At 39.4% G+C, this 25,041-nt stretch overlaps 1 protein-coding gene and 1 pseudogene across 12 annotated transcripts in view; one reads left to right on the top strand and one right to left on the bottom strand.

Annotated features, from left to right (window-relative positions):
* The window catches only part of OPCML (opioid binding protein/cell adhesion molecule like), a 477,723-nt gene that overhangs the window by 414,365 nt on the left and 38,317 nt on the right, over nt 1-25,041 (top strand). The window lies entirely within an intron of this gene.
* LOC120615661 (cyclin-dependent kinase 2-associated protein 1-like) lies at nt 2,680-3,061 on the bottom strand (annotated as a pseudogene).

Below are 25,041 nucleotides of genomic sequence, written 5' to 3'. Positions count from 1 at the left end.
CTGAGCCCTCAATGTGGTATTTTGAGGTGGTGAAACAGATGTCATGGGGCCACGCCTCCACTGCCCCATGCAGTGACGATGAATGGAGCTCTAGTGCTGCAGGCTGGGTCCCACTGGGGAGAGGTGCTTCAGTGCAAGCCCCACTGCAAGGCACCGTTCCTGTGGCTGGAAGCTCACCTCTACTTATTCCATTTATCTGAAATCCTGGCCCAGGCTGCATGCTGCTGTGACCCAGTTGCCATGGAGAACTTGTATATTCCTGGCTTCCTTGCTGCTTTTACAGGCAGAATTACAGAAGAGAATGTCTTTGCTGTTAAGAAATATAAATATTACAGAAAGATGCTCATTTTCTCTCTCTATGATGATTATTACCAAAGATATGCAAGAAGAAATCATTACAGAGCATTGTCCTTCATAATGAGCCTTGGTAGGCTGTTACAGGGATGGATTAGCCTGCCAGAATAGATTGTGTTAACCCTTTGCTCTCAGCTAGCTATATTCTAACTAGAACTAATTATAGTTCAACAGATTTTTGAAGAGTGCCTATTATGTGTGCAGCCCTCGGGATACAGAGACAAATAAGATACTTTCCTGCCTTCAAAGATCTTATATTCTAGTAAAGAAAGGTAGAACTTTAAACAAATAAATATATAAAAAAAATAATTAACCTGTTGTAATAGACTCCTGTGCCTAGTGCCAAGAAGCCTAAAAGAGGGAGGACTTTTGTCAGGAAGACACACTGGAAGAGGCATCCCTTGAACTAAGTCTCAAATGTGGACTATTTGTTCACCAGAAAGAGGGAGGTACTCCAGATGCTTTGATCATTCTCCTATATATCATTTTGTTTCATTTTTATAATCACGTATTTTATTTTCATTTTTCTACATTTTTTCCTAGTATTATCTCTTTCTTTTGTTTCTAACTGCTTACTAGACTATACATTCTGTAATAACATGGGTCTTATGTCCCTGGTTGATTGATATATCCCTAGCACATAAAACAGAGCTCAGAACAAAGTAGTTGCTCAGTATGATTGTCTAGTGAATAAATGCCAGTATGACAAATATTGTAGTCTAAGAATGAATACAGAATTCTGACATTCTAACTGATTTGGATGGTGGTTATTTTCAATAAGATGTATAAGATAAGTTCATTGAAGTCAAAATAATGAGTATAATTCTAGACATTTTGAGTTTGGGATTATGTGGGTTGTCTGTATATGACTGGCTCAGTATACAGATAGACTCATGATTCTAGAGTGCAGAAGAGTTTTGGGAGGGATATGCAGTTTTGAGATCCATTTGCATTTATCATAAATGACCCAATTCAATGTGAGATTTTCCCTTAAAATCAGTCCCCAGGAAAAGGGAGAGTTGTTTTACGTTAGGGTCTTATAAAGCGTTCCATAATCCTAAATGTTCTCTTAATTACTTATTTAGAGCAATGAAGTAATCTTTGGGCAGACACATTAAACTGAAACTACTTCAATCAATGCTGCTTTGGGATGTTTAGGTGGTTGTCTGATAGGATCAATTAAAAAGATAAAGGTTTTAAACACTGATTTAATTTTTATTTTTCATGTCTAACAAATTATAAGTTTGTGGCTAACAATTATAAATGTTAGATATTATTGTAAACAAATTTTTAGAAATCATTTTTTTAAAAGCGATGTAGTAAGCAGGAATCAAATATACACAACTCTATGAAAAACAAAACAACCACAATTTTATGTAAAGAGGTACCAGTATTTCAGTGTTTAAGTTCCATTTATGGAATCATAAAATTTAAAAGGTTAAAATGTGCTCTAGCTAAAACATTGGAATGAAGATGCTATGATATGGAAAGCTATGTTGGGTGACTCATTTTTTTCTCTAGGGACTTCTAAAAGCCTGACATCATGATCAATGAGAAGAGGTGAAATGACCACAAATGGGAGTGGGGAAACAACATTTCTAAGTTAGTATATTGATGTATATATTATATTATTTTTTCTAAATGAAAATAAGCCTTATTATACCAACTAATAAATATGTACAAAAATGCAAATAGGTTTAGTCATTTTCTTCCAGATATTTGGATCAACCTATAGAAAAGGCAGAACTGAAATCTACATACAGTCTTAGGAAAAATTTTAGGGTCCTTGTTAGATCAGGTTTGGTAAGTTGTGCTTACTTCTGTATTTATAACTTGGGCATTTTTAAAATTGACTTCAGAGCACTAATAGCCATGCAAATGCTTAAGCGGAAGAGAAGTTACATTTAGCAGAATCTATACTGTATGGCAAACAAGGACCAGCTACTAAGTAAAGAATACTGTCAGTATGCACTAAAAATAAAACCCTTAGAGTTGTATTAGCTTATCAAAATAAACAAAGAACAATTTGAGTAACATAATATATTCAAAAAAGGAACACTAGTATCTTGGAGGCAAACTACAGTTTTCTGTGAGATAGGTAACTTTTATGTGCATCTTTTGAATCAATGCTTAAAAAAACAAAAACAAAAAAAAAGAACCCTGGTAGCTCTTGACTATTTAAAATGTAAGTCTTAATTAACTGCAAAATATCTTCTCAATCTAGGGACTGTAGGTTCAGAGACTAATGAACTATGAGAGGGGCACAGGGAGGATGTTATTATTTTGACAATAAGTTTCATCTGAACAGAGGAGATGAACTGTAACTTCTTGGAAGAAGACGGAAAATCTTCCATGCTAACAAGGCAGCATGGATTTGGCATTCCATTCTATTTCAATCAAATGCTCCTGGACCAATCCTCTAACATGGATGACACTTCTTTTTAGTCTCTTGATTGCGCTCTGTGTTCTCCGCATAGGTAGGTCTCATCTCTTCCCCCAGCTCTACAACAATGGCCAACGATGGCCAACAGTGCAGCATGTCTTCTTTGGAACATTTGGCTGTTCTCAGTTCACTGGATGCAGCCTAGAGATGGTGGCCCATAGTCATTTAGCAGCTGGCGGTACTGGTGGAGGGCGGGTGGACACTACCAGTGGTGTTGAGGGAAGTGGTAGGCATGCGTGCAGTCAAGTTCAGTTTGTAAGACATCCCCTGAGCAGTAGGGCACCAGTTCGACCCGTGGTCAGTGTGCCAGTCCACATGTCCCTCCGAGCTTCCATGCACTTTTTGTTGTTGACAGCCGAGACAGCAGGGCAAATCAGGCCTATTGTTATGTTGTTTTAAATGTGTATGTTCACTTAAATTGAATAATTAAGTATGAGTATATAAACATTTGATTATTTCATCTACAGTCAGAGTTGCTTTATTCTCATCTATACCGTAGATAGTAGTTGAAACATCAAGAGAGTTTCATGGGGCAAGAAAACAAAAGGACTGATGACAGAACTTTAGGAATCCCTAACACTAAGAGATGGGCAAAAGGAAAAGAAGTCTATATAAAGAACTAACAGGAAAGTAAATTTTAGGAAGTAGGAGAACCAAAAAAACAATGATGTTGATACCAAGAGAAAAGACTCTGTCAAAAATAAGGGATTTAAGTAATGATGATGATTGATGATGATCATGATGATCATGATCATGATCATGATGATGGATTGCTCCATGGTGTTCTCAACCTTTCCATGGAGAGCAAGTGAAGGCAAGGCTGAAAAAATCTATTGCATTTATGTAGTAGACTACTGACCACCTTGACCAAAGCAGTTTAAATAAATGTTAAGGTAAGAAGCTTGTCAAGATGTGAAGAAGAGAAGGGAGGGGAGTATAGATAGAAAATGTACATTCTTTTTATAATTAATTTGACTAGAGAGGAAAGGAGAATTTACAGTTTAAAGGGTTGGTTTTCATGAGTAAAGTATTGGGCATCTATATAGGTTGAAGAAAAAGAGCCAGTTTAGTACTAAAGAAGACTGACTGAATGAGCAAGGTCCAAGTAGAGAGAGTGGGAAACTAGAATAAGAGGCTAGCTGGGGAGATTAGTTTTGTCCATTTGAATGAGAGCTTCTTTCTTTGGACCAATAGGTAATGATTTTAGGTAAAAATATAATTTTGTAGAGTGTGGAGGTCAGAAAGTAGAGGGATGCCACTTGGCTCCTGGAATTTATTTACTCAACCTTTGGCAAGCGCTTTGTTCTGAATTTTTCAGGATTCCTGCCTTTAGAAGCAGGTCAAATAAGGATGAAAGAGTCTGAACTTTGAGTTTAGAATCCTTGATTCTCATTTAGTTTAATAGAGCATTATTAATATGATTTTAGAGATGCCGTGATCTCCATATTTTTATAGTATTTGGCTCCCTTTCCACCTGACCCAGAAACCCCTTTCTTACAGTGTTGCCTTGGGGAGAGGGAGGATAAAGTTCATCTCCCCACTCACTATTCTCTGATGAACATATTCTCACTATTCTCTGATGAACATATTCTCCATGACTTTCTTGGCTTCACTGTGCCAGTCTATTAAGTGAGAGAATTAAACTACATCTTTAAATTCACTTCCAACTCTAATATTTTGTGTGTGTGTGTGTGTGTGTGTGTGTGTGTGTGTAAACACTTAATTCATATGACACTTTTAAATAATAAAACAAGGTGAAATATAATTAAGGGGCGAAAGAGTTGTACAGATAATTTGTGCTGTGAGCAAGTCTTTTTAAGTTGACTAATGTGACATTGTTCTCAAGGAAAAGAAAACTTCAGCATTTTATTTTCAGAATTACCCTGATCCAAATTAGGCCATGGAATGTTAGGGGAGGAGGATTAAAAAGTCCCAGAGTGCCTCATATGTGATAAAAATTTTTTTGATTTTTTTTTGTAATCCCACTGAAGGGAGAGGAAAGGCCAAAGTAACATGGCTGCAGCTGAGAACAACTTTGCTTCTGTCTGAGGCACCATTTCTGCCTGCAGAACAATGAGCCTTCAGGCCAGTGGACAGTCTGTTATCAGTCCACAGCAGGCTGAGAAATAATCTCCAACCACTAGCAACAATGGATGCGGTATCTCAGGCCAGGTAATGAGTAGTCTTTAAACTGCATCAGCTCCAATTTTATTATCCTTTAGTTTTACACTTTTCAGCCTAGAATAGTCTTATCTTTTCCTCTTTTTGTTGTTCTATGGAGCCCCCTCCCTCTCCACAAAGTAAAAGAGATTAGGTGACCTTTTTCCTTTGCTTCCTTTTTCAAATTTAAAGCCACAGCATTATTATAATCCTCTACAAAAATACACATATGTATACACATAATTAAAATTGCCTGCCTCAGTTTCTTTTGTTCAATATCTGACCCCAAATCGCCAAATGCATATCTGCTGCATGTTAATAACAGAGACTCCAAGTGCCAGCCCTGGGTCCTGATCTCTGAGCATGGAAGGGATAAATCTACATCTAAGCAAATCTCAAAGATCCTCTGTTTGAAACACTTCCTACACTAGCTTTTATACATGCTCAGAGACAGTACGAAATAAGATGCCTGACCAAGGCCAACTGTTCCTACGTTGCTGATTCAGTTCAAAAAATTGGTTGGTCCTTTCAGTTTATACCATTTAAAAACCATTTCTTATTCCAACGGAGTTGACCAGGCTTGATAAAAGTTTTATTTTTTCATACCGAATGACTTGGACTTCCTCTCATGACATCTCCCTCTGCTGTTGTCTTCTATTTATGAAACATTTTATATGAGTCTGAAAGGAAGGAAGGCCTAGATGGAAAAGAAAGTTAGGATACCTGAGATAATCAAAAGTTGCCTATTTCCCCATGAGTGTACATTGGTAGAACCAAGTCAGGTTAGCATTCACAAGAAAGAAAAAGGCAGAAACTGGGCGATGATATTAATAGATGTGATTTTTTAATTTTATTTTATATAATGAAATTGTCAACATTTGGAAGAGCTACATATAACAGTGAATGAAAATTTTCTAAATAACCAATGATGTTCCAAAATGATCCATGGATAAAAGAACAATTAAAAGGTGTAAGATAGGACAGTGGATTTTATTTATTTATTTTTAATTAATTAATTAATTTTTAATTCTTTAAAAATAAATTAATAAATAAATTTTTAATTCTTTAATTCTTTAATGTCACCACATATTTGACCCCTTTTACTCCATCTACCTCTCTCCTCCCCTACCCCCTACTCCCTGGTAACCACTAGTCTATAGTCCATGTCTCTGTTTGTCCTATTCGTTTGTTGCTTTTAGTTTTATATCACATGAAAATGATATCATGTGGTTTTCAACTTTTTCTGTCTGGCTTATTTCACTTAGCATGGTTATCTCAAGGACGTGGATTTTTAAATGATAGAGTACAAAGTTTCAATTATCAATGTGGTTTCAGTTTTCACATTGAGATTAAGCTTTAAGAAACAACCACTTGTCAAATTTGGTGTACATCAAAGGAGAGTATCTGCAGTTACCCCAAAAGGCTACTAAAATACTTTGTTTTCTAATTACATCTCTGTGTGAGGCTACATTTCTTAACATACTTCAATCACAACAAACTATCTCAACAGATTGAAAGCAAAAGCAGATATGGAAATCTGTCTTCTGTTAAGGCAGACATGAAAGATATTTGCCAAAATGTAAAAATGCTTCTCACTAATTTTTGTTTGTAAAATATTTATTTTCCATAGATATATGTTACTTATGCTAAAATGTAATGAATTTATTATTGTCATTTTAAAACAAATCACTAAATAAATATTTTAAATGTTTCTGTTTTTTTCTCACATAGTAAATATTTGTAAGTATAATATAATAAAGCAAATTCTTTGGGGTCTTTAATACTTTTTTAAGTGTCAATGGATCCCGAGACCAAAAAGTTTGAAAAGTGCTGAATTATGGTAATCTATTAACTCTTACTCCTTATACAGTCATACTCACCTTAATGACATTTTAGTCAAGGGCAGAATGCATATACGATGATGGCACCAAAAGATTACAATGGAGGTGAAAAATTCCTAGTGATGTCATAGCTGTGGTAATGTCTTAGCACAATGCATTACTAACATGTTTGCGGTGATGTTGGTGTAAACAAACCTATTGTGCTGCCAGTCATATAAATGTATAACCATACGATTATGTGCAGTACATAATAGTTGATAATAATAATACATGTCTATGTTACTGGTATACTTTTTATTGTTAGTTTAGAGTATACTCTTTGTTGTTATTTTAGAGTATACTCTTTCTACTTATGAAAAAGTTTGCTGTAAAACAGTGTGCTGTGTTATGTCAGCAGTAGCCTCATACCTCTCATGTTTACCACCTCTCTGGATTATATCATTCTCTTGTGCTTGATTTAATCTTGTATTATTTTGGACAGTAGTATGCTGTGCAGGCTTGTAGTCTAGAAGCAATAGGCTCTACCATATAGCCTAGATGTGTAATAGGCTGTACTATATAGGTTTGTGGCCATGCGCTCCATGATGTTCACACAAAGAAGTTGCCTAAGAATGCATTTCTCAGAACATCCCTGTGGCTAAGGGGTGTATGACTGTATATTATTGCTGCCTCAGACCTCACAACAATCATGCACAGTAAACTGATAAGGAATTACCGTCATCATTTTGCTACAGGAAAACTGAAACATAATTAAATTGCAAGTCTAGATTAGAATCCACATTTTCTAGCCCCTAGTCAGGGTGTGTTATACCTGGTAAAGAGGCCATAGCCAGATTTATGTGACTTGTCTGATTTGAGTGTAAGTCAGACCTGAGTGAGCTCCCGAGGTGCTCTTTTCTGCGTCTTGCATGTTCTTTGACGCATAAATTGTATGTCATCCATGTTTTTTCTACTGAAATAACTTTTTCTACTCAATGACCCCCCCCCCCCACACACACACACATCTTCGTGTCTCATTTCCTCACTCTCTTTGGGCCTCTGCTTAAATATGATCTTACCAGACAGGCTTTCTCTGACCATCCGGAATAGAATATCCTATTCTCATAGCTCCCTACCCTCTCCATCCCACTTTGTTTATTTTCCCTGCACCACTGGCCCATCAGTTTGTCAACCAGCTCTCCTCACTGGCATCTAAACACATAAGTGACTGTCCTGTTCCCTGAATCTTCCATGCCTGCTGCTGTGCCTGGCACTAAGGTGGTCGTATTTGTTAAAGAAAAGAATGGATGTCTTGACATATTTAAGACATTTTTTAGAATCTGTGTTTTTGCCAGATAAATATCCTCCAAGAGAAGTTCTGAATAACAATATATTATCTGTTATGCACGTGTCATCACACTTCTCTGAGTAATAATAGCAGTAATTGTCTATCCTGCTCTAGAGCGAGTGGAATATGGGGGTATTTATTTGGTGCATAATACTGCCTGTGTGATCCTGGTCGAGCATCTCTTCTGAGCCTCGATTTCTTGATTTACTGCAAGTGTGCCTTGGGTTGATTTTGCTAGTAAGCAGTCTCTGAGACTGAGACAATATGAGTTTTATTGGGAGTTTTGGAAAAAACAAACCTAGGGTATGAGTAAGCAGATCAGATGGCTGGAGAAACTGCACTGGACAGCAGTTGTAACAGAAGCCTGGGCCCATCCTACAGAGCACTCTGGTACTGAGAAGGCCTTTGGAGGTATTCTTGATCAAGGAAGGGACTCAGGTGTTGTAGCAACAAGTCACTGAAGGCATGCTGCCCTGGGATGGGGCACACCATTGAGCACAGCAGCCACCACTCCTGTTTCCTGGAGGAACTCAGGAGACAGCTGGGGATATGAGTGTTTCAGTCCAGAAGAGGGAATCTGGGTGGGCAGCCACTGCCTGCACCATAGAAAGTAAAACAAAGTAATTCATGACAAGTCCTCCACAGTAATTGTTAGATACATTTTAGTTGTTATTACTGTTTTGACATTTCTTCACAGTCCTTATTACTGTCTGATGTTATATTTGTTTATTGTTTTTTTCTTTACTAATTCTCCACTGGAAGACAGGGATTTTATATCATTTGCTAGGGTATTGTCAGTAATTAATCAATTCCAAGAACATAGTAGGCACTCAATAAATATCTGCTGAAGGAATGAATCATTTTAAATCATTCGTAAAACCATTTAAAATGACTTACTAAATGATTAATTCCATTTGTGTGTGTGTATGTGCGTGCACGTGTGTGTGTATGTGCGTGAACATGTGCGTGTGTATGTGTAGCCTTACTCGACAACTACTATAGTGTAGCTTATTGAGATCAGGGTATGTGTCTTACACCTCTTATTATTGTTCTTGTTACCTGTTGGAAGTGACTATTCCTTTGAATGATGTTCAAGGCCATTCCCATCCAGGCTGCCCCTCTCCAGCCTCATCTCTGCTCTTGTGCTCTTTGAAGCAGTCTGATGCTCTCCTTTCTCTGCACCTTAAGAAGGGAACCACTAATGCCTGGAATGCTGTTCCTTTACTTCTTGGCTGTCCTATTTCCTCTTCATTCTCTAGGTCTTGGCTCCAGTCTCATTTTCTCCTGGGAATCCTGCACATCACTCTGGTTCTATGCCTCCTGTCTGCTTCTACATACCCTCAGTTTCTCCCCAAAGGCTCTTATCACACTTCTCATTATATTCATCTTTATGACCCTAAGACTCCAACTAGGATTGTCTTACATATATATATTCCTACTATCTCACTCAGGCATTGGTGGTTAACAATCATGCTTGATGTTATTATATAGCCATACATAATTTATATAAAAGGAGTGTTATAAAAAGTGTTGTTTAAATATTTAAATAACTTTAACTGAACTATTTGAACAATACAACAAAAGTACCACAAATTTATTTCACAACTTATGCCTGACAAGTTCAAAGCACTTTGCATGCTCATTATTGTCCTATACGCTTGATGATGTGGGTGAATTATGTTGCTTTTTGATGGAAGTAAGTTGGGCTGCCACTCTCACCATTCTCTACATGCAATAGGGGTAGAATCATTTATCATTTGTTGAAGAATTAGATAAATAATGTGGTTATGGTCTAACTAGGAAGACATAAAGTCCTTCTGGCTATTTTCTATTGTTACTGACAACAATACACTTGAAAATGAAGAAGATTCATTATGAGGCTGTTAGACTAGATATGTGGAATTTTCTTCCAATTAAATCCCTAAAATAATTGACTAAAAATAAATTAAAAAATTTTTAGTCTAGAGTGAGCTCTCCTGCTTTAAAATTCTTTTAGTGATTATTAGAATCATTAGCTGTTTAAATTACACAGCCTTGGACATCTTTTCTTTTGTTCTGACTTGCTACTTACATTTTTCCTTGTTATTTATATGTGTTTATGTATTGTTTCCTTTACTGCACTGTCTTCTACTTAACAATGGGAACCTGTTTATTTCTAACTGCAATTCATAAAAAGCGTAGGAGTTCCTCCGAACCTCTAGGTGCCTCTGTGAACCTTAGAGAAAAGAGGGAGGGAACAGGAAAGAAGAGAGAATGAATGGCTATCAGAATGATCCCTGGACTATGCTCCTGGGTTCCTTCACACCTCCATCCCAACCCCAAAAGAGCAGCTCTGTTTTTATAACTTGATTTATAACTAGGATTTCATTGGAAGAGAGGATTCTGCTACTTATAAACAGGTTTGATAGCTACTAACCACTAACATATCTCATCAGTTATATCATCTGATGTTGATTCTTTCCCCACTACAATGTAAAATCCATGAGGGCAGGGATTATAGTGAGCATAATAAGTGATAGTTCACATATAGAATATATGAGTTAATTAATTTGACAAAGAAGGAATTATACAAGGATAGTCTTTATTGATATCTGATTGACTTAACATACTTAAATACAAGAGTACTCAAAATAAACTCAAAATAATTTTTTTTTTGAGTTTAAGATGTTTTAAATGTAGGATGACCATATAATGAATGTGTTGTTTACAATGAGACCCTTTTGAAAATGAAAGGTGCGTTATTCATAGTTACAAAAGGTCAACAGCTATAAACAATGACTGCCTCTGGCAAAACAAGGCATACACTTGCTTTCTTGAGTGACATTTCAAGGGGATCTTGCATGAAGACACATTTTAAATTTCCTTTGGCAGAGGGAATTTGGTAACTCCATTTCCCCGCCACCACACACACTTTTTTTATTTCTGGTCTATTAGAAATAGTTATTACTTGCAGGAAACAATTCAGTCTTGATCTTGTTAGAAATTACTCACTCCTCCCAATGTTTGGGTGTCTAAAAAGTAGGGCCACAATCAGAAGAGTAAAGGTTCCTTTGGGGTTTAAATAGGATATCCTATTAACAGTGCTGGGTTCTTATATTCCACTTCTGCTACTGTTCCCCTCCCACCCTTTTGATTAGAGTACTGTCCATGAGAGTGATATCAGTGATTCTAAGAGCCAGGCCACAGATGAGAAGCACAGAGTGGAGGGACAACCATCACCAACTAATGGGGTCTTTCCTCTGGAAATAAGGTGACTCTGAGTTCAAACACCACCAGCTATAGCATGGAAGTCATCTCTGTACACAAGACACTCCAAGCTTATTTCCCAGCACTTCCAAAGCACCTACATGATGAATGTATGATAGAATATGTGATCATTTGCAGTGTAAAGGGATATTGTGTTCCTGTGCTGAATGTAAGAACTTTACAAGAAAGTAAAAATTAGATAAGCAAGCCCAGTTAACTCCTATTCAAAGCTGGTATTAGGAGTGTAGGATTAGATTAGGCTATTTAAGAATGTCATTGTTATGTTTTAGGAGAGGGGCTTGACCTGAAATATATCCAAGTTTATGCGATACATTTTGTTATAATGGTGTTATACACTGTTCGTAAAATTACAAATGTCTCACAGGAAGAGGGCGAATCAGATAGTATACTAGCACTGCCCCTGACATGTTTATTCTGTCTCAAGTTGGCATGTGATTTTTCAACCCTACTGGAAAAAAACTTGACATTTAGACTGAAAATCACATTGTTTCTAGGTGGTGTGCATACTGGCTGTGTACAGATATTATATGTCCCTGCAGTCATGAAGCAATTTATGTACTGGTGTGGCTTTCCCACAAGTTAGTCCATCTTGCTTCCCATAGAGCAGCTTGATTGGATATAAAAGCAGCCTCTCTCTCTCCTCTTTGCCATAGATCCCATAGAGTTGGTTTCACAAAACCATAGACCCCATTTTGTTTCTTGGAGGGAGGGAGCACTGCCACCACATCCTCAAGGCCCTGGTTTCTGGCTCCCTCCTATGTGTGCTCTGTCCTCACCCTGGGGCCCCTCTGAGGGGCTGTCATTCTGAGCATATAATGGAAGAGGCAGTGGAGCGTCCCTACTGTGGAGGGGCTGCTCTGCAGGATGATGAGGTTATTGGTGGCTCCTGATTAGATATTAGGCCACTGAAACCTGACCTTGAAAAGGTAGACTCTGGCTCACTGAACATCGGTCTTTACCCTTCCAAATCAGACTTCTGGAATCAAACTTTTGAGATGAGTTCTACTGTTGCTGACCTCTCCAAGGACTTGGGCTGCTTTACTCAGACTTTATTTTCCAAGAGCATGTTATGGCCTGGAGAAAGCTAGGTCTGTAAAGTTAGAAGCAGAAGTGAAAGGTGACTCTCTAGTCATTTAGGTTCTAAAATTAGAGACAATACAAATGAGACCAGTAAGAAACAATATTCTTAGGAAGAGTCAATTCAATAGTATTTATTGTGTGACTTCTTCTATTTGTTAATCCTTGTGTTTTAAACTACCCCCACAAACAAACAAACAAACAAACATACAAAAGCCTAAGTTCCCTATCATGTGCTTTGCATAGAGTAGTCATCTTTTCTTGCTAATCATGTGAAGTGAGAAAATATGATGAGAAGGCAAAACATGAAAATAGCTGTTATCTCATGATTACAATTTCCCCAGGGTCATTTAACAGGGCATAATTTCACTTGGAGTCAGAATCCTCTAACCAAGAGCCAAAGTAATTTTCCTCAGAAAAGCAGTAAGAATGACAGAATAACTTACAATACACTTTCCAGAATTTTCCTATCACCCCATTCATGCTATTTCTCTACTTGCCATGCTATCCTAATTGTGCCATAATGAGAACATTTCAAAGCCTGCTTCAAACACTACCCACTCCACATCCTAGGTTCATCTCTTGCACAACTCCCCCCCTGCTCCAACTAAATAGTATCTGATATTTCCTTTAAATTCTGAAGAGGGAGTTAAACATCTTTGCATTTATTGTGTTATTTCTTGTTAAATTTACATTTAGATATGAATCAGTCTTATCCTCAGCACTGGACAATTAGATGATGGAAAACTATAATTGGGTTCCATTAGTGAATTAACTTAATTATTAAAAAGAAAATTTGGCAGCTATTTGTGAGGCCCTATCATGTGTCAGGAATTGCTCTAGGCAATGGGGATGCCACTCTGAAAGAAATGGATGGTCCTTACATTCACTGAGCTTCCTTCTAGTAGGAGATATAGGCAATTAAACAGGCATTTGAAGTCTGATGCAGGGTTCTCAATCTCAGCACTATTGACATTTTGGGACAGATAAGTCTTTGTTGTGGGAGACTGTCCTGTACATGATAGGGTCTTTAGTATCATCTATGGCCTCTACTTCTATGTCTCAGTAGCACCCTCTTCTCAACTCCCAATACTAACCGCCAAAAGAGTCTTCAGACATTGCCAAATATCCCCAGTGGGTGGGGGTGGGGTTGTAAAATCACCAGGTTGAGAATTAATGCGGTAAAGTGATAAACGCAGGTTCTGTGGAAGCCTAGAGAAAAAACATCCATGACTTTATGGTCAAGGAGTCAGGTCCCAGAAAGAAACATATGGCATATTTAACTCTGAAAAGTATAGGTAGGTTTAATGAGTGTATTATTGATAAGGTATGGAGAGGGTGCAGGGAGATGCAGATAGTGCAGTGCCCCAAAGCTAATAACAACAGCAGGGTTGTTTCTGCCTCTAGGTCAGAGGCATGAGGCCAGGCAGTTACTGGAATAGAAAGGGGAGAGTTGTGTGGAGAGGGCTGACTTCAGAGGAACCATCTTTGGTGAAGTGACTCGGGAATGGAAGGTGACCCTGCTGGAAAACACATAACTGGGCTCCGTTTACTTCCTCCGATCACTTGCTGGACTTTCTATTGACCACCCCAACCAGAAACCAATGGCAAGGAAGTCGGTTGGTATAGCTCACATGAGTCAAATACTCAGAGAAGAAAACAGGGCAAAGAAGGGTAGCAGGTGTTTCTGGAAAATTGAATATACCTAGCACAGTGGACTTCTCTAAAAAAGTAAAATTTAAGTCGAGACCTGAAGGATAAATCAAAATTCCCTATGAGATAAGAAAGTGAGTGGGTATAGCATATACATAACAGATGTGGTTTCTATTGCATGACTTTCAGTTATAAGAGTTGTTAACATATTAATAGTTAATCTGCTGAGACCCTACCAGTTTAGCAGGTAAGAAATTCAATCTGTCATTTTTGAGATACTCGTTCCTCTCTAGAGTATCCAGAATGCTTAGAAAAGGTGTCTCTAGTTTTCAGTTCTAAGAGGTAGAAATCATTCAGTCTTATATGGTAGGAAGAATTCATTCCTTGAATAAAGGAACAAAGAAAGTGCAGAGGGAGAGAGGGAAGAAGAGTGGACAAGTGGATTTCTGCTTATGGATCCAGCTTCATTATCACCTAGTCTTAGCTGTTGTCACTTATGGGGCATTGGTATGGGAAATGAAAAGGTAATCTGGGCTGGTAAGAGACATATCCACTAGCCACCCCCCACCACCCTATACTCTTTCTCCCCACTTTGGCCCATTTCTACCTCCCTGAGCCTAGACTCATTATTTTCTTATTCTTTAAAACCAAAGCCTAGGTGGTAATCATATTCTGGGTGCCTAGCAACTGCTTTAGACCCCATGACACAAAAGTCATTAACAACATGAGATAAGAAGCTCAGAATCAAGAATTCACAAAACCTGGCACCTTTGGGGAATGGGAAAGAGAGAAATCCTTTCACTCCATTCAGTCTTCCGCAGCTTTGAAAACAAAACACACTTTACATAGTTTCTCAGTAGTAACCTGTCATGTTACAGAGTGGGGAAGGGGTATTGAATGCTTGGTAAATTAGGGGATTTGAAGCCTATTCTGTATGGCATAGAAACCCAGTGGGGCGGAGTTATAAAGGATATCGGATGAGGATGTAAAGGACAGCATAAGGACTGTAGTTAATACCATTATAACTATGTATGATCTTGGATGGGTACTAGACTCATCAGGGTGATCACTTCATAAGTTATATAAGCATCTAATCACTATGTTGTATATCTGGAACTAATATAATACTGTATGTCAACTGTAATTGAAAAAAATTTTAAGAGGTAAAATAAAGGAAGATAGAAAACAGAAGAACAGAGAACCTAGTATATCATGAAAATGATAGAACTTTTTCCTGAGACCCATATTGTAATCCCAGCGCACCAAAGGAGCCCACGAAAGAGTCTTTTGTTTGTGCTTTTTCATTCTCTACAAATTTATATGAGGCTGAGATGAGATAGGCAGTCCATACTTTCCACCAAGATTGAAGCACCCAGGTGTTTAGGGATGTAGGTAGAGAGCCCAATAAAGTCAGCTGTCAGAGATTCAACCCAAACCCAGACTGCCTCACAGCCAGGCCTTGATGCATACTGTAGCCATCCCAGCAGTCCTATACCAGGAAATAAATAGCCAGTAAAATATACATTATTTGCTTATTTTTTCCAGTTCATCTGTTGACACTGGAACGAACGCACTAGTGTTTTTTCATCACAGAAAGAAAGCTAGCTGCATAGGTGGCTGACCAAAGGTCTCCTTCTCCAGTGCTCTGTGCCTCCATCTCAGGAGTTAACCTGGCTGCCTCCTCTTGTACTCCCTGCATCCTGCTTCCTCACCATCAAATTGGTGTCCTTGCTAATTCGACAAAGTTAATACCTGATTAATAACTCTTATGATAGGAGAGTTTCTGGATGAGTTGTAGCCCCCATTTACAATCTGTTGGTGATTGAAAAATTATGTTCAGTTCAGTAATAATTGATAGAAATGGTCTGTTCTCTTCTGCAGCTGATTGGCTTTGTAATTGTGATTTAATAATGTAAATACCACTTGTTTTCTTCTAAAGATGAATTGCCTTCTGATTTTTAAGCTCAAGGATCTTTAGGCTTTCTTATATCTTTGTCTCTTCTCATGAGATTATAGGTGAAATGTATTCTTTATTTTACTATATATTTTTTAAATATACACACATGCATGTACACACACAATTTAAATCAATGGTTGGAAGAAACACATTATTTTTTCAATCACCTATTGAGTATCAAGTGTTAGAGCTTACACTTTTTAGAATAATCTAATCTAACTCCTTTAATTTTACCAATGACAAAACAGGAGGCCCAGAGTGGTTAAATAACTTACTCAAATGTACACAGTTAGAGACTGTTCATGTACCTCGCATAGTGCTATTTCTTGTCATGAGGAAATTTTGAAAAGAATATCTGTGATGTTGTGATTTATAATAAATGTGTATTTGGTCTTCATCTAGTTTTTGGCACAGAGCTCTTAAAACCCTTGGAATTTCCTGCGATGTGGGTTAAGGTGTCTTTTCTTATGTCAATGATGTGACTTTTGGAAAGCACCTAAAGATGGAGGCTGGTTGCCAGGGGAACCAATTATGTGATTAGAGGATTGGGACTTTCAGTTTCCCTAACCCCCACCACCACCTACTGGAATGGGAGAGGAGCTGGAGATTGAATTCAATCATGAATGGCCAATGACTTAATTAATCAAACCTATGTAATGAAGCCCTCATAAAAACCAAAATAGATAGGGTTCAGAGAGCTTCCAAGTTGGGAAAAATATAAACATTCTGTGAGAATGGCAAACTTGGAGAGGGCCGGAAGCTCCCTGCCCTTTCCTCATACCTTGCCCTGTGCATCTCTTCTATTTGGCTGTTCCTGAGTTATATCTTTTTTTTATAATGAACTGGTAAGGTAGTAAGTAAAATGTTTCCCTGAGTTCTGTGAACCACTCTAGCATGTTAATCAAACCCAAGGAAGGGTCATGGGAACCTGTGATCTGTAGTCAGTTGGTCAGAAGCATAAGGGATAACCTGGACTTGCCATTGGCATCTGAAGTGGAGGGTAGGGAGCGGTCTTATAGGACTGAGCCTTTAACCTATGGAATATGACACTGTCTGCAGGTAGATAGCATCAAAATTGAGTTAAATTGTTGGACACCCAGCTGGTGTTGACTTGCTTGGTGTGTGTGGGGGGGTGGGTGGGAACTCACACATTGGAATTGTTCTCCAATGTGTGAGTCATGGCTCTATATTTTACTTCTCTAGTGATTGTTTCTCTACTGTTATATATGCATACCATGTGTGTATTTGTGTGTTCATCTGTATATAATATGCAGAACAAAATAAATACACTGTTACATTAATTACATGAGTTACCATCAGGGTACAATATCTTACAATTGAAAAAAAACCTTTAAAGTTGCATATAAGGAGAGTGAGCTGACACTATCCATACTGACCCATTCTCAGAAGCTCCATTTGTGGGTAGTCCTAGAAATCCACAGGTACCACCTGTCTAGAGATCATACAGGCCCCTACTCTGTATGGCATGGTATACAGTAGCCCCTCCCAACCTCCTCATTTTTATCCAGGATCTTTCAATCCAGGGCCACTCTGTTGGAACCCTGTCACCCACACAATCTTCCTTGCTTTTATTCTCCAGAATGACATTGTTCGCCAAGGAGGCAGAGGTCCCATGCCCGCTAAGGTAAAATTGACAAACTAATTATAGCCAGTAGGGAAAAAAAAATCTAGGAAGTCACAGGACCATCCTTCATTCCAGGTGAGCTGTGTTAATTTTGATAGCTGCCTCCTGGGACGTCTATAGCCACTAAGCATAAGGAAATCCAGCAAAGGCAAGCAGGATGGGTGGCGCAGCAGGGGCCTGATGAGGGAATTTTAGAGACTGGAGAGCTTTTGGCTGAGCCTTCACATCCCAGACCCAACCTTCAAGGGTAGCAACAGGATTCACACCTTCAAACTTAACTACCTAGAAACTTCAGGTCTTGATAAAGGCTGATTGCTGTCCAGTGACTACTGATAAGAGCACAGAATCACTATGTATTTGGCCAGAGAATCTGCCATGAGTTAAGGTGGGAAAAGAACAGTGTTTGAGAATCTAAGAAATGTGCTGGCCCAATGCACTCATTTTGCAGATAAGGAAACTGGGAGTAAGGAAAAGTGGATTGGCCAAAGTTCCCGGGTAATTAATTAATAGCAGAGTGAAGACCAGAACTTTGGCCTCCTAGGCTTCCATTAGGCCTGTATTCATCAAAGTTCTCAAGTGTTAGAGCTCTTAAAACCCTTCTCCAGAGAAACATAACCAATAAAATATGTCGAGAGATAAGACCCATTATAGGAATTGACTCATGTTGTTATGGGTGCCGAGAAGTCCCTTGATCTGCCATCTTGAAGCAAAAGAATCAGGAAAGCCATTTGTGTAATTCAGTGTGAATCTGAAGGTCTGAGAACCAGAGGAGTGGATGATTTGTCTCCTAGTCCTGATGCCAAGGCCTCAGAACTAGGAGAGGTTGAGGGCAGAGGGCAGGGGGCAGGATGGAGGGTACCTGTGTAAGTCCCAGAGTCTGAAGGCCTAAGAACCAGAAGCTCTGATGTCCAAGAGCAGAAGAAAATGAATGTCCCAGGTCAAGAAGAGAGAGAATTTGCCCTTCCTCCACATTTTGTTCTATTCAGGTCCTCAGTGAACCGGATGATGCCCACCCACATTGTGGTGGGTAGTTTACTATACTCAAGCCTACTGGTTCAAATACTAATCTCTTCTGAAAACACCTTAACAAACACACTCAGAAATAACAATTACTAGGTATCGAGGCATCCCTTATTCCAGTCAAATTGACACAGAAAATGAGCCTGGCCCTTCAGACCTTGTTGGTTCTGCTCTGGCGAAGCCATACATCGATTCTGATAGTAGAGATGAAGGGAAATGTGGAGCCTAGTGCCGAGCATTATGCCTTCACTACTCCTGGGACCCCTTTCCTTGTCTCTCAATGTCTGTTCTCTGGTTGGGAAGGTAAGCCACATATCTAAGAATGAGATATTTTTAGAGAAGCCTGGGGAAGACAGAAAACAGAAAGAAACATTATTTTCTTGCATTTCAAGATCCCTCAGACTCATGAAAATGGGCCTCATATCATATAAATAGATGATTAGTTGTACCTCTAAGACATTACTCCAATCTACCGATCAAGGGGAGGGAAAAAAAGCAGCTACTTGTCAAAATCTGCGTGAATAGAAGTCTTAGAAGGAAAAGGAAATAATTAATCCACCTCATTAATACAAGACATTACCCTCAGACACACAGAGTCCTTCATAATTGTCAAAACCTCTCTTTGCTCCCCATCACCAAGGAGCTATATAGCACAGTGACAGATGAGAGCCACTTTGAAACAGCATGGTACCTCTATTTTTCAGCCTGCATTGTCGAGACCCCAGATAAACCCAGGGCAGCCGAGGTCAGTTTTGCAGCATGCATGCCTGAATGTAGGGACTTTCTTATGTTTCTTTACAGGTCAGTAATTCTGGGATCCTGGTTTGCGATTCTGCCCATCAGCACCACTGGCATCAGATTTCCAGACTTAAGGATTATTTAGAATTTGTGGGTATAGACCATATTGCTAAGTTATGAAATATCATATGACCTTTGAGATCATCTGGTGCAATTTTTTATTTGATAGAAAAAAAAATAATTGAGGCTTGGATAGCTAAAAACACTCAAAACCACATAGCATAATAGTGACAAAACAGATTAGATCCCAAGCTGTCAATTTCCCACTCAGTAATCTTCTCCACTTATTTATACTATTGGCACAGTCTAGAAGGTCATGTGTAATGTGACTTCTATTAGGTGACTAGGCTAAGATGGGAGGCCAGGAAGATAGATGCCTTTGATGAGAGGTCAGTTTAATAAGAGTCCAAGTTGGATGATAAGAGGGAGACGGACTTGCCTAGAATAGCAAGCACAAGGTGCAGATGCAGAGAGTCCTTGACAAGAAAGTTTCCAAAGGGAGCAAACGTCACATCAAGTGCTCCTAATCCTTTCCTCAGCTCCCGCTATAGCTGAGTGCATGAGCAAGCTATCTCGCCGTGATGCTTCAGAGCTTAGCTCCTCACGCTCTGTGAAGTATGCAGAAAATGTGGTTGTGGCCTGCATGCCAAGTGCTCTACTTGAGTTACTATTTTGCCTGGAAGCTAATACAAATATTTCAAAAATATTAATGAACATTGATAATTAGCATCATTGCCATGCTGCTGTGCTGTTGAGAACTAATATGGGGAGAGGATAATAGGGAGAGAATAAAAGAAAAGGAAAGAAAGAAGACGCAAGAAGAGTCAGTCTGTGCCAAGGCCTCTTCTGCAGAAATTGGCCTGTATTCTTCCTCAAAAAAGTATTTTGCAAGTAGCCTGAAAAGGCCCGAGGGCAGCTCCCATCTGCAGTCTGGGACATCCAAGCCATTTCAGAAAGTATAGATCTGCTGTCTGATTCACCAGGCCATTGAACAAAGATTCCTAGAACCCTACCTGGATTTCCACCCTGAGGGGCAGCTGTCCTTTGCCCTCACTGCGCTTGCCTTAGGCTCCAAGCAGCTGCTCTAATCTGCACTTCCAGAGAACGGTGCAGCTGATGGGCCTCTAGTTCCGGGAGAACAGAGCTCATGGGATCATTCTTGATCCTCTTCCAGCATAGTCTATATCCCAGCATCTACAATCTACTAGGGGACCAAATCACTATCTCAGAAGTGAATGTTGGGACAGCCCCACAAGCAGAGTAAGATGCCAGCAGCAACCCAGGAACTGGGCTGGAAGTACAGCGGCCACAAAATTATTATCTAGACCAGCACTTTTGAGAGTAGAAGGTGACCGTTAATAACTATCTTGAGGAAACAGGTGTCAACTGGAATTGTCTCAGAGAAACCTAACTATATGATTACCTTACCTATAAAAATAACAAACACATCCTTAGTGTTGCTATGCAAAAACAAAAACATTAATCCTCAGAGAAAATGAGCCAAGTGCAGTTGGTGTTGGAAGTTTTAATTCTCCCCAAAGCAAGCAAACAGTAAAACATTCACTCCAAAGTTGCTTTATTATTAGAAATAATTTGAATATTTTAGAGACCACCTATCCCTGAACAGATTTTGACCTTATAGATTTGTTGTGGGCTCAAGAAGCCAATTCTCCAAAGCACCCTCAGGTAATTCTGGTACTGCTTACCCACTGACCACACTCTAATTTGGGATGTTTCTGTTTCTCTAAAATATTGTTTTTTTTCTGTTTGTTTGTTTGTTTGTTTGAGAAATTTGGCTTGGGTGACTGGTAGTGCCTTAGAGTTGTGCAGGCAAGGTTGAGTCAGGTTTTCTTAACATATGAATTAAAGAAGCAGTATCTCATTCAATGCCATGAGCGTTTTTTGTTTGTTTGTTTGTTTGTTTGTTTGTTTGTTAGCAGTGGCTTATTTAGACTAGAGCACAGAATTCGTTTCACTTTTTAGTTGTTAATACTGAAATAATCCGGGTGGTTCAGAATGCAAATAATAATAATGAGAGAAAAACATGTAATAAATAAAAGCTTTTCAAAGGTTCTTAACATTTTGTCAATAATTTAGCTATTTAAGCTCTGCTTTTCAAAAATAATAATCTTTTCTTCAACCTCTATGTCCTTTTGGTCTGAACTATTTCTTTCTATTTATATTTAGATAGTTTTTAGAATACAAATGTTAGCTACATTTTTAACCCAAATAGGCTACTCTATTTTCCAAATGGATTTAAACTTCTGTCCTCAGCCATTTGCCTGCCTATATATAAAATCCCAGCTCTGTGTATCTTCATTCTCTCTGTCTCTGTCTCTCTGTCTCTGTCTGTTGTCCATATCTCTCTTACAACCCTTCTCTTCTTTTTCTGGCACATACTCTAAACTTTCATTTAAAGGATATGTGCCACATCCTTGCAGGAACCCTGGCTCTTTCTGTGTTACTCACTCAGGACCACTCCTTCTGGGTCAAAAGTATCATCTAGATTCTAAAAATGTGTTGTCCCAAGTCTTCCTATGCATAATTAACCCATCTCAGAAAAGAGAACATGAGTAAAACCAAGTAAAACACTCATTACAGTTCTTCAGGAAAAAATGCTACTCTGGCTTTTACGCTCTGAGCTTGTGATCTGGGTGTTCCTATCCATTGTGGGCTGACAAAGAGCAGTGGACACTGTCAGGCCCAGCCATTGTTCTCATTACCTTACATGCTGCAAGGTTCCCTTTCCAAACCTCACCCGCTGACCTCCTGACTGTATATCTCTCACGGAGGCCAGATGACAGTCAACAGAGGGCCTGAGCACACTCTGAGGTGTGCAGAGCTTTATGCACTACTATGCCCCAAGTGCCTTCCCAGCAGAGGAAGCCTGGTATCCTACAGCTGGAGCTGGTGCTTGGAAAGTGAAGGCCACGGGAGTCCTCGGTGTACTAACCAGGGCTGTCATCTCAGACATCCTTGAACATCGGAGTCCACTGGAAAGGTTTTAGAAGATGCTGATGCCAAGGACGCATCCCAGACCAATTCAATTAATCTGTAAGCATGAGAACAAGAGTCTACATTTAAAGTGCTCCTAGGGTGATTCTGATGTGCCACCTGGAACAAAATGTCTAGGCAGTCCCTCCTAGTCTTCACTGCAGAGAGCCAAATGTACCAAAATTGATCTTTCTGGATAGTCCTACAGATTGAGTCACTTGGGTCCTCTTCTTGTGCCATCTTCAGCTGTTACATCAGAAAATGGGAAAAACTTAGGAAACTCACAATGGCCAGGGGATTTCTTTGCACCCTCAGCTACCATGAGCATTATTAACGTACTCTTTACTCTACTAGAAGTTCAGTAAACTTTCACAGTAACACATTGATCTTGTCATTATCCAACTTACTCTCAGCTTCAGAGAAGGTAGCCAGCAAGGCAGACCTGGATGGGGGCAAGCCACCCCTCCCTCAGGGGAGGTCCTAGTGGCCTCAGCCTGAGAAAGGTTGTTTGAGTCCAAGACAAAGAGCTTCTGTCACTGCCATCAAGTGAGACATTGGCCCAGAGGCTCAGTTTCCAAACTAAAATGACTTTAGTACAATTCAATCGCTTGTATTAATTAAGGGGAAATGAAACAGTGGGTTTATCACACTTTTCATTAACTCCAATGCAGCAAAGGGATATATCTGAGAGTTGGGAGAAGGCAAAAATAGAATGTACTCCTGTCCACACTCCCTGGTTTAATTAAGGAAGGGGGAGCCCAGAGTTGCTTATTGCCAGCAGTATTCTAAGAAGAGGCATGAGATGGGGGAGGTCAGAGACTGGCAGCAAGAGGGAAGATTAAGTAAGTGGAGAGAGAGAGCTTTGGGGGGCTTCAGAGTTTCCAAGCCTCTAGCCATTTGGTATAGAGTAAACAAATACTGCATGTTTATCCTACACTAGATGCATAAGGAGTTCAGAGAAGGAGCAAGTGCAATTCCTTCTTGGTGCAATTCCATTTAGACAATGGGATGACTACTATATAGGAAGCAAGCACAAACAGTACAAGACTGAGATCATGAAACCCAACTGTCCCAAGTGTTGAAAGCTTACCCCAATTTCAATTCAAGCATGTTTCTCATGTTTCTATTCTTCAAAAGAAAGAGGTTTTTGTGCTAGAAGGTATGCAGTTGAAGAAGATGCCAGATCTCTAGAAAAGAGAGAAACCAGATCCATGGCTAACAGGTTTCCAGATGGCAGCTTCCCCTGCACTCCCTAGAATGAAAAGGCTCCTCTTCCATTGCAGTCACTCTTTGTCTCCCCCATGGATGATGGGGGACTAATGTAATCGGAAAGGTTATTTGCTTAGGCATCCATTGGACCTAGTGAAGCAGGGATACGGCCATCATTTGTAAGTGAAGGCAGCACTCCAGACTTTCCGTCACCTTTCTGATCCACCTCTGCTTACCCAGGAGTCTCTATTCCAATACACGCCTTACTCTTAGGTCCAACTTTGGCCTGTGGCTGAGTACCCAAGTCAAGTATTCCTACTGCACAAGTCTAGATATCATCAGTTCATAGGGAGAAAGGCAAGAATCCATGTCAGTCTTGGATGCCAAGCCCAGATTGTAGGCCACCTTGACAGCAGTGAAGCTAATATTTTGATCTTTGTGGCTCATTTTATGTGATTATGTTCTATCAATCAGGATCCTGGAAAGAGAGAGATGGATGAGTGACAAGATTTGGGCACACATCCCCACATGAACTTCTAACAGTGTCTACCTGGCCCTACATACCTCAAGAGCACAGAAGCAGTGAGAATCAGACTGCTCTAGACAATTCCTTTCCTTGCCCTTATCTTGCTCCTGCCCTTTCGGGTATGATTTCCAGCATACATACATGTTTTTTCTAAGTATGGTGTACTTCTTGTAGGAGTAAAATCCCAAATGTTTAATAGCTTGAAAGACTACCTAGCTTTGGTGAGTCAGCAAGAAGCTATTTTTTAAGATGGATCAAGAAGCCTAGCTGTGGTCTAACAGGTCAGAAGCATGTGCCTGATCATCTGGACCTTTGATTCCAACTTTCTAAGTTCAGTGTTAATAGGGATCATCTATAATAGCCCCTCTTGCTTGGTAGTAGGAAAATTTCTTTTTGTTTTTCTGGAAACCTTACCATTTGAGTCAGATAGATCCCTGGGGTGCTCCCCTCTCTCCACTCATACTGACTTCCTTCTCTGGCTTTCTTGTCTAAGTTCTTGTCTAAGTTTCTTGTCTAAGTTCCTCTGGCCGTTTCTTCCCGCATGACATTTCCTCTTTGTGTAGATGACTCCTTAAACTCATATTCCCTCTTCCATGCTCTCATCCTCCTGATGCTCATTTCCGCTATGGCACCTGCTCTCAGGCAGGTGCCACTGTGAGCCATCTCCTGACAGATCCCATGACAAAAGTTGTGACAGGTGCTGACATTTAACCTCACAAAGCAGCTTTCATAGATAGAGCAGCAGCTTTCCATGGCTCATGAGGAGGAAC

The sequence above is a fragment of the Pteropus medius genome, unplaced genomic scaffold (assembly GCF_902729225.1).
Source record: "Pteropus medius unplaced genomic scaffold, Ma_sr-lr_union100, whole genome shotgun sequence".
NCBI classification, from domain to species: domain Eukaryota; kingdom Metazoa; phylum Chordata; class Mammalia; order Chiroptera; family Pteropodidae; genus Pteropus; species Pteropus medius.
The sequence above is the reverse complement of the archived record's forward strand: the minus strand, read 5'-3'. Positions and strand labels throughout refer to the sequence as shown.